We start from the raw sequence: 10,139 nt of genomic DNA, 5'->3' as shown, positions 1-10,139 counted from the left end.
CCTCCTCTTCGTCCTCCTCCTCCTCCTCTCGTCTCCTCCTCCTCCTGCTCCTCCCTCTGCCCTTCCTCCTCCCCCTCCCACTTTTCCTCCTCCTCTCCCTCCCTCCTCTCCTCCTCCTCCTCCCCTCCCCCTCCTACTCTTCTCCCTCCCCCTCCTACTCCTCCCCCTCCCCTCCCTCCTCTCCCCCTCCCCTCCTCCTTCTCCCCTCCCCTCCTCCTTCTCCTCCTCTTCCTTCTCCTCCTACCTGTCCTCGTCCTCTTCCTCCTCCTCATCCTCGTCCTCCTCCTTGTCCTGCTCCTCGTCCCCTCCTCCTCCTCCTCTTCCTCCTCTTCGTCCTCCTCCTCCTCCTCCTCCTCCTCCTCCTCCTCCTCCTCCTCCTCCTCCTCCTCCTCCTCCTCCTTCCTCCTCCTCCGCCTTGTCCTCATCCTCCTCCTCATCCTCATCCTCGTTGTCATCTTCGTCCTCCTCTTCCTCCTCCTCCTCGTCATCCTTGTCCTCATCCGTCCTCCTCGTCCTCCTCATACTCCTCGTCCTCCCCCTCTTCCCCCTCCTCCCCCTTCTCCTCCTCCTCCCTTTCCTCGTCCTCCCCCTCATCCTACTAGTCCTCATCCTCCTTGTCCTCCTCATCGTCGTTGTCCTCCTCCTCCTCCTCCTCCTCGTCCCCCTCCTTCTCGTCCTCCTCGTCCTCTTCCACCTCGTCCTCCTCCTTGTCCTTCTCCTCCTCGTCCTCCTCCTCCTCCTCCGCCTCATCCTCCTCCTCATCCTCATCCTCATCCTCGTTGTCATCTTCGTTCTCCTCTTCCTTCTCCTTCTCATCGTCCTTGTCCTCCTCCTCGTCCTCATCGTCCTCCTACTCTTCCTCCTCGTCCTCCCCCTCTTCCTCCTCGTCCTCCCCCTCTTCCTCCTCGTCCTCCCCCTCTTCCTCCTTGTCCTCACCCCCTTCCCCCTCCTACCCCTTCTCCTCCTCCTCCCTTTGCTCATCCTCACCCTTGTCCTGCTTGTCCCCGTCATCCTCATCGTCCTCCTTGTCCTCCTCCTCGTCCTCCTCCTTCTCCTCCTCCTCGTCCTCCTCCTTGTCCTCCTCCTCCTCCTCCTCCTCCTCCTCGTCCTCCTCCTCCTCATCCTCCTCATCCTCCTCGTCCTCCTCGTCCTCCTCCTCCTCCTCCTCCTGCTCCTCCTCCTCCTCCTCCTCCTCCTCCTTCTCTTCCTCCTCCTCCTCCTCCTCTTCCTCCTCCTCCTCCTCCTCGTCCTCGTCCTCCTCGTTGTCCTCCTCCTCTTCCTCCTCCTCGTCCTTGTCCTCCTCCTCTTCCTCCTCCTCCTCCCCTACTCCTCCTTCTCCTCCTCCTCCTCCTCCTCCTCCTCCTGCTCTTTCCCCTCCTCCTTCTCCCCCCCCCCTTTCCTCTTCCTCACCCTCGTCCTACTCGTCCTCGTCCTCCTCCTCGTCCTCCTCGTCCTCTTCCTCCTCTGCCTCCTCGTCCTCCTCCTCCTCCTCCTTCCCGTCCTCCCCCTCCTCCCCCTCCTCACTCTCCTCATCCTCACCCTCGTGCTAGTCGTCCTTGTCGTCGTCCTCCTTCTCCCCCTTCTCCTCTTCTTCCTTGTTCTCCTCATCCTCTTCATCCTCCTCACTCTGTCCTCCTGGTCCTCTCTCCTCCTCCTCCTCCTCTGCCTTATCCTCCTCTTCATCAAAAGAGAAAAATCACCTCAGGTGCCTGATTGGGAGCAGTCTTGGGTTCCCAGCTGGGATATAAAGTGCCTAAACCAGAGATGGAAAGACTCTGGGGGATTCCAGGAGGAGTCTCCAGTGCCCCTCAGAACGGAGAGCTGTTTGCAATCACAGGGGTAGAAAAGGCAGGATGGGCATTCTGTGGGGGAGCCTCTGGCACCCAGCCACACTCCCAGCGCTGCCCCCTTTTGCTTTGCCATTTTTATTGAGTTCTCAGGAAATTTTAAGAACTCGTTTCCATATCGGATCTGGGTCGTTTCTAACAGGTCCAGGGTCCCCGCAGTGTCACAGTGCTCCCTGCACACCCTGAGGCCCCACATCAGCCAGCCCAGGCCATTGCCACACTTCCAGTCACTCCCAGCATGATCCCAGTGACTCCCAGTCTCTCTCAGCATATTCCAGTTGCCCCCAGCATGCTCCTGGTCACTGCCCCTTCTTCCCAGTTGCTTCCAGCATGATTCCAGTTGCCCACAGCCACTCCCAGTCACCCTCAGTGATGTCCCAGTTGCTCCCGGTATATCCCAGTTCTCCCCAACGTGGTCCAAATTGCCCCCAGCATGCTCCTTGTCACTCCCAGTATGATCCAAATCACCCTCGGTGCGATCCCAGTTACCTCCAGCATGGTTCCAGTTGCCCCTAGTACAGTCCCAGTCACTGCAAGTATGACCTCAGTGGCCCCCAGCACAGACACAGTCACTCCCAGTTGCTCCCAGTTTCCCCCAGCATGCTCATTCCCAGTCACCCCAGTTGCCCCAGCATGGTTCCAGTTGCCCCCAGCATGATCTCATTCATTCCCAGTATATCCTAGCTGCCTCCAGCATGCACCCGTCATTCCCAGTTGCTCCCAGTAGCTCCCAGTAGCCCACAGTGCAGTCCCAGTGGCTCCCAGGATTTCCATGTCCGTGCTCCCAGCGCTGCTCCCAGCCCTGATCCGTGGGGATGGCAATGTCCCGCTCCCTTCCCGGGGCAGGCTCACACCTGAGCCAGGTGTGCAGGGCAGGACCTTGCCCTGAGCCCAAGCCCTGTCCCCCCTGCAGGATCTGCTTCCCATCGGCCTCTTCCTCCTGCGGCCCCAAGCCCAGCTCGGTGCTGAACGAAGGGCGCTGGGCCGGGGTCATCCCCCGGCGGGGGCTGCGCACCCCCTCTGCCCCCTCCCCAAATTCTCTCCCGGGGCAGCAGGGCCTGGCTCAGGAGTCCTGGGGCTCCTGGGGCTCCGTGCTTTCCTTCCTAAGGAAAAGAACCGTCCTTCTCCTCCAGGCGCCCGTGGCCAAAACTGAGATTCTACCTCCCAAATTCTGTCTATCCAAGGATTGCTCCATGAGAGCAAAAGCTGCCATGAAAGACAGATCTGGCTGCCCTCGCCCATGGTGGCCACCTCTCATCTTCTTCCAAAACACCTGGACTTTGTGCTTTTCTTTCATGTGGAAAAAACCCATCCTTCTCAGCTGTTGCTATGACCCAGCCCACTGCTGGGCTGGGGCAGCGAGATGCCGATCAGCCCCGGACCCTGCCGTGGATCGAATTTCCCGGGACACAGACTCGCAGGGTGGGTTGATGGGTGGCTCAGAGGCTTAAGCCGCATCCCCCCGGGGCTACGCCTGGCTCCAAACTGCCTTTCCCTGTTCGGGAGAATTCCCTCTTACTCGGTTGTTCACTGGTTCTTTGTTGTATCTCCCAGTAGTTCTTGTTGAATTGTATCCTCCCCCCTGGCTTGTAACTCATTGGTTGTTTTCCCCTTTCCCTGCAGTTTTCAAACCCCCTCTAAAACTGAGGGAAAAGCCTCTCGGCAGGATCCCAGATTAACATCATTGCCATGTTCTGGTTGCTAAACTTCTGACAATAAACCTGTTGGAAGCCAGACCAGAACCCTCTCTCTCTATCGTCATCAGCTCCTGCCGTGTCTCCTCTGCAAAGGAGCCAGCGAGCTCAGCCAGCAGCACTTTTCCTGATGCCAAAGTCGCTTCTGCAACACACAGAAGTAACGCAGCTGGACTCTCTCTGACCGAGGGCACGCCAGAGCTCGTGCAGCGAGCACAGAACTGCCTTACTCGACAAGGTGCCCATGGCCAAAACTGGGATTCCACCTCCCAAATTCCCAGTATCCAAGGGCTGCTCCCAGACAAATCTGCCAGGACAGACAGATGTGGCTGGCCGCGGCCTCTGGTGGCTGTGTCTCATCTGCCCCTGAAACCCTGGGGCTCGGTGCTGCCCTTCCTCTGGAGACCACTGTGACCCTGCGTGGCCTCGTGGAACCCAGGGGCCGTTGTGACCCTGGAGGGCTGGTGGCACCAAGGGGACCATTGTGACCCTGTGGCGTTCCATGGAACCAAGGGGCCACTGTGGCACTGCTGGCCCCAAAGAACCGAGGGGCCTTTGTGACCCTGCAGGGCCCACGGAACCAAGGGACCAATGGAACAGCTCTGGCTGCCTTGGGCTCCTGGGGCCGCCTGGCAGCTCAGGCTGACCTTGGCATGGCCAGAGCTGCTTCTCACCTGCCCTGGAGCACTGGGGCTCCGTGCTTTCCTTCCTGTGTGTGTTGGTTTGGCACGGCCTGGGTTTTGGTAGCGGGGGGGCCACAGAGGTGGCTTCTGTGAGAAGCTGCTGGAAGCTTCCACCATGTCTGGCAGAGCCGATCCCCAATGGCTCTGAAGATGGGCATGGCGCTGGCCAAGGCTGGGCCACTGAGAGAAGCTGGTAATGCCTCTGTGATAGCAGATTTCAGAAGGAAATGAAAACAAAGTGGGACACAGTGTTTTTGTAGTCAGAGAAGAGGAGGAGGAGAGAACGTGTGAGGGAAACAACAGGGAGACACCAAGGGCAGTGGAGAAGGAGGGGGAGGAGGAGCTCCAGGAGCCAGAGCCAAGATTCCTCTGCAGGCTGTGGTGAGACCATGGGGGAGCAGCTGTGCCCCTGCAGCCCTGGGGATCCACGGGGGATGCAGAGATCCACCCGCAGCCTTGGGGATCCCCAGGGGATGCAGAGATCCACCCGCGGCCCCTGGGGATCCCCGGAGGATGCAGAGATCCACCCGCAGCCCACGGAGATCCACAGGGGATGCAGAGATCCACCCGCAGCCCCTGGGGATCCACGGGGGATGCAGAGATCCACCCGCAGCCCACGGAGATCCACAGGGGATGCAGAGATCCACCCGCAGCCCCTGGGGATCCACAGGGGATGCAGAGATCCACCCGCAGCCCTGGGCATCCACGGGGGATGCAGAGATCCACCCGCAGCCCTGGGGATCCCCGGGGGATGCAGAGATCCACCCGCAGCCCTGGGGATTTCTCCAGGGGATGCAGAGATCCACCCGCAGCCCTGGGGATCCCCGGGGGATGCAGAGATCCACCCGCGGCCCCTGGGGGAGGTGCCCACGCCGGAGCGGGCGGATGCCTGCAGGAGGCTGTGATCCAGGGGCAGACCCGGTGCAGAGGGGCTCTGCTCCCAGGCTGGAGCAGCCTGGCCTTGAAGAACTGACCCCATGGAAGAGTGACCCACGCCGCAGCAGTTTTGGGAGGACTGCTGCTCGTCAGATTGGACTCACATCAGAGACGCTCACAGAGAACTTTCTCCCGTGGGAAGGGACCCCACGGTCTCTCAGGGAACAACTCCTCTCCCTGAGCAGCAGGAGGAGCCAGCCACAGGAGATGAACTGACCACAATCCCCATTCCCTGTCTCCTGCGCCATCGGTGGGAAGGATGGAGGGGAGGGGGAAGGTGTTTTGAAAGCTCTTCTTTCACTTCTCATTATCCTGCTCTGATTTTGTTATGAATAAATTCACTTGATATCTGTAAGTTGAGCCTGTTTTGCCCAGGACGGTGTTGGATGAGGGATCTCTCCTGGTCCTTATCTCAACCCATGAACCCTTTGTTATATTTTCTCTCTCCTGTCCAGCTGTGGACAGGAGTGAGAGAGCAGCTTTGGTGGGTGCCTGGAGTCCAGGCAGCATCAATGCACTACAGACCTGAACAAAAACTCCCTGGGCAATGATTCCCCTGGGATCTAAAGTCCCCACCCCTCACACGACAGCCCCGTCCCACAGAAATGTCAGCCACTGAGCCTCTCGCTCTCCACGGCTTCACTGCTTTGGTGCCCAGTGGTTGCCACGGGGTCACCATGGCCCCTCTGAGCTGGGTTTGGGTGGGGTTTTGGTGGGTCTGCAGTCCCCGTTGTAATGTGGTTGTTCCAGTTCACAGACCACGATCTCTGGGCTGGCCACTCTGGGGATTTATTTTAGGTCACGTTTAAGCTGCAGCTTTGTCCATTCTGTTATTCATGTTCAGGTTGGCAGCTCCAGGACTCGCTGTGATCCACCTGTGACTCACATGCCAGGGCCATAAAATTCTGAAAAACTTCACTGATCAGCCCAGCAATTCCAGCCACTGCTGTCTACTTTTAAATAACACAAAACTGTCAACCCCTCCTGTGCTCACAGGAGCACCACAGAGCAGGAGAGCAGCGCAGCAGCCAGAGCTGAGGACTCCCACAAGGACAGAAGGACAGCGTGGAAGGATAAACAGAGCAGCTCTGAAAGCACCGAGTGCTGCTGCTCCCTGGCCCTGCTGCTGTGCTGGGACTCAGCTTCTCTCCCCCTCTGCACACAGGCACTGCCCTGCCAGATTCAGATGAGGTTTCAAAGGAAGCATTTTTCACCAACAAGTTGCTGCAGGATCCTTTATTTTGCTAAAGTGCACAGAGGAGGCAATCCCTCATTTCCATTGTCTCTGGGTAAAATTTGAGGTGTAAGCAGTGAATTATAAATAGGATGAATGATCCCAGTAATGGGATGGTGATGGGATAAATAAAGTTTAATTGAGCACAACATTATCACAAAATGAAAAAGGAAACCCTGCACACACACAGCCACTATGAAAAACTTGAGCAGACAGGCTGGGCCTGCACTGAGTTACACTGCAGCTGTGGAGAACAAAACCGGCACTTCATTGCTGCTGAAAAAATCCAGTCATCATTTTCCTCAGGGCATCCCTGAGCTCCTGGTTCCTCAGGCTGTAGATGGGGGCGTTCAGGGCTGGAGGCACCAGCGAGTACAGAACTGACAGGGCCACATCCAGGGATGGGGAGGAGATGGAGGGGGGGCTTCAGGTGGGCAAACATAACAGAGCTGAGGAACAGAGAGAGCACGGCCAGGTGAGGGAGGCACGTGGAAAAGGCTTTGTGCCGGCCCTGCTCAGAGGGGATCCTCAGCACAGCCCTGAAGATCTGCACATAGGAGAAAACCATGAACACAAAACAGCCAAATACCAAACAGACACTGACAGCGATGAGCCCAAGTTCCCTGAGGTGGGATTTGGAGCAGGAGAGCTTGAGGATGTGTGGGATTTCACAGAAGAACTGGCCCAGGGCATTGCCCTGGCCCAGGGGCAGGGAAAAAGTATTGGCCGTGTGCATGAGAGCGTAGAGAAAGGCACTGGCACAGGCAGCTGCTGCCATGTGGGCACAAGCTCTGCTGCCCAGGAGGGTCCCGTAGTGCAGGGCTTTGCAGATGGACACGTAGCGCTCGTAGCACATGATGGTGAGGAGGGAAACCTCTACTCCCATGAAGAAGACAAACAGAAACACCTGAGCAGCACATGCTGAGTAGGAGATGTGCCTGGTGCCCCAGAGGGAATTGTGCATGGCCTTGGGGACAGTGGTGCAGATGGAGCCCAGGTCGGTGAGGGCCAGGCTGAGCAGGAAGAAGAACATGGGGCTGTGCAGGTGCTGGCCGCAGGCTCCGGCGCTGATGATGAGGCCGCTGCCCAGGAGGGCAGCCAGGGAGATGCCCAGGAAGAGGCAGAAGTGCAGGAGCTGCAGCTGCCGCGTGTCTGCCAATGCCAGCAGGTGGAAGGGGCTGATGGAGCTGCTGTTGGACATTGGCTGTGTCCGGGCATTGGGTTCTGCCATGGAGAAAAAGACAGTGAAGAGTTAGAGGAGATCTGTAACCACAATCAAAGCTATTTCCTGTACACCCTCCCCTGGAACACACACAGACACCCTTTTGTGTTTAAGAGTTCTGAGGTTTTTTTGTTTTTAAGCTCCCCCTATATCTCTCCTGGTATTCTTGGATATCAGAAGCCCTCAGCATTTCTGCTGCCCTCAGGGAGAACAGAGCAACTTTTGCAAGGCAAGATGATGGGTGGAGACTCAGGGGAGAGGCTCTGTCATTCTGACCTGCTCAGAGTTTCTCTGTTTCACTTTTCTCAAATGCAGAATGTTCACCCTCCCATGTTTCCCTTAAAGATCACCAGGTGCTGCTGGGAGCAGATGGATCCACCACAGACCCCTAGATGTCCGTCCCTCTCTCAAGGTCTCAGCACCACATTCGTAGCCGAGGACACACCCGGCTCATTTCACCAACCCGACAGCATTTGCACACTTGTAACATCTCTGCTTTTCTCCTCTCTCTGGGCCTTTCAGATAACACAAAGATGCTCCAGGACACGTTTGCATCCTGGAGGAAACTCCCAGCTTGGAAGGAAACCTCGGGGAGAGAGCCAAGGGTCCCAGAGCTGGCACTGGAACAAGGGAGATTGAGCTGCTGCCCTGGCTGCACTGACAGCCCTGCCCACAGCCGGGCACTGGGGCCAGCGTCACCCTGAGCCAGCTGTGCCCCCTCCCAGAGCCCCCAGGGCTGGGCAGCTGCTCCCAGCCCTGTGCTCTGCAGAGGGAACTGGGCCCGGGGCTGCAGAGCTGCCCCACGGCTCTGCTGCAGCTCTGCCTGCCCAGGAGGGGCTTCATGCCTTGGACCCCCGGCCCTGAGGGCAGAGGCTTGGCTGGGGGGCACAGGAGGGAGGGGGCTTCTTCAGAGGGAGGGGCTGCACTGGAGGGGATCCTGTGGGGATCTCTAAACTCTCCCTGACACATTGCTGGCTTTGTTTTCTCTCCTTCCCTGATCTCCTCTCTGCTTCCTGGGGATTTTCCTCCTGGAGCTGTTTCCCTGTGCCTGATCTCTCCCTGCCAGCACTCACAGACCCCAAATCTCTGTGCACTCTCCTTGGCCCTACAGAAACCTGCCTGTGTGCAGGGCACTGGCTGGGGCAGGTTCTGTTTGCAGCTGGGAGAAAGGACAGCTCAGACTGAGCCTGATGGGTCCAGCCAAGGTGATGCTGGTGCTGTCCATGGGCACAGGAGTGGCTGAAAGCACAGGAGGGATCTCCTGTGCACCTGCTGATCACTAAAAGGAACGGTTTGGATGTCCCAGGGACCTGACAAAATTCATATCACCTTTAATATTTATCCTCCCTCCCCACCATTCTCCAATGGCAGGAAACTGAAAACAAAGTCTCAGGAAATTTCCTCATTTCTATCAAAATCCTGGTATTGGAAATATTCTGGGAGTGATCAGAAACTCTCAGCCCGTCAGAGCCTCATGAGCATTTCACCTCCCCTGCACTCGAGATGCTCCGAGTTGTACTCACTGAATCTGTAGGCGCTGGGATGTTGCAGCTTCAGGAGATCCCTCCAGGAGCTGCAGCTGCCGTGTCCTGCAGCCAGAGGCTTCCTGTGCCAGGGGCTGGGAGTGATTCTCCCGCAGTCACTTCCCAGCCCCTTCCCAGCCCCGGCTGAGTTTAAGCCCTGTGTCCCTCTGTGCTGTGCCCGGGCTGGCTGCAGGCAGTGCCCCAGCCCTGCTGGGCTGTGCCCAGGAGCTGCTCCTGGCCAGAGCTGTCTCTCTGCAGCGCTGCCGCTTGCCAGGAGCTGCCTCTGTGCCAGGAGCCCGGCCCAGCTCAGCAGTACACACACAGCACAAGGACTGGAATGACCCTCTCGGGCCTTGGTGCTGAGGCCCTGAACATCAGTCCCTGACAGGCACTGGCAGAATCCTCTCAAGAATTCCAGTCAGAATTGAACTTCAACGTTTATGGAAGTTTTCATGGGTCCCAGTGAGGGACACGACTGAGAAAGTGTCCCCAGGCTCCAAGTCAGAGCAGAGAACTGGAGGCAGGGATGACAGGGGGACGACAAAGGGAAGCCAAGTCTTGGTGCCCTGGGGCACAGCAGCGTCTGTGCCACCAAGGGCTGTCAGGAGACACCTTGTCCTGAGGCACTGGGGCCTTCTGGGCACAGCCCCAGCAAGGCTGGGCACTGTCAGCCCCTTGTCCTGCCCTCAGCATCCCCCCACATCCCAGTGGCCTCAGGGATCTGCTGGAAGGAGTCCCTGGGGAGTCTTGGTCAGGAATGGCCCTGGGGGGCTCCTTAATGCTCCCAGGAACTGCAGGGTTTTCAAAGGACTTTGGCTTTTGCCTGGGAGTCTCTGAGAGCTTTGTGCAATCCTGGCCCCCAATTATCTGCTCTAATGAGTCCCTGGAGATTCTTTGTCAGTAACAACACTCAGTGGGGCTCATTAATGCTTCAGGGTACTCAGGGTTAATTCAAGTACTTCTTTTTGACACTGACTCTCTGAGAGGTTTGTGCAATCCT

General features: G+C 57.9%; 1 pseudogene across 1 annotated transcript; it reads right to left on the bottom strand.

Moving 5' to 3' along the window:
- Window positions 1–6,661: 6,661 nt before the first annotated feature.
- LOC309585678 (olfactory receptor 14J1-like) lies at window positions 6,662–7,595 on the bottom strand (annotated as a pseudogene). Its single transcript has one exon. The product of its transcript is annotated as an olfactory receptor 14J1-like (transcript).
- Window positions 7,596–10,139: the final 2,544 nt, after the last annotated feature.

Source organism: Coloeus monedula, assembly GCF_965178545.1.
Source record: "Coloeus monedula genome assembly, contig: HAP1_SCAFFOLD_108, whole genome shotgun sequence".
NCBI lineage: Eukaryota > Metazoa > Chordata > Aves > Passeriformes > Corvidae > Coloeus > Coloeus monedula.
The sequence above is the reverse complement of the archived record's forward strand: the minus strand, read 5'-3'. Positions and strand labels throughout refer to the sequence as shown.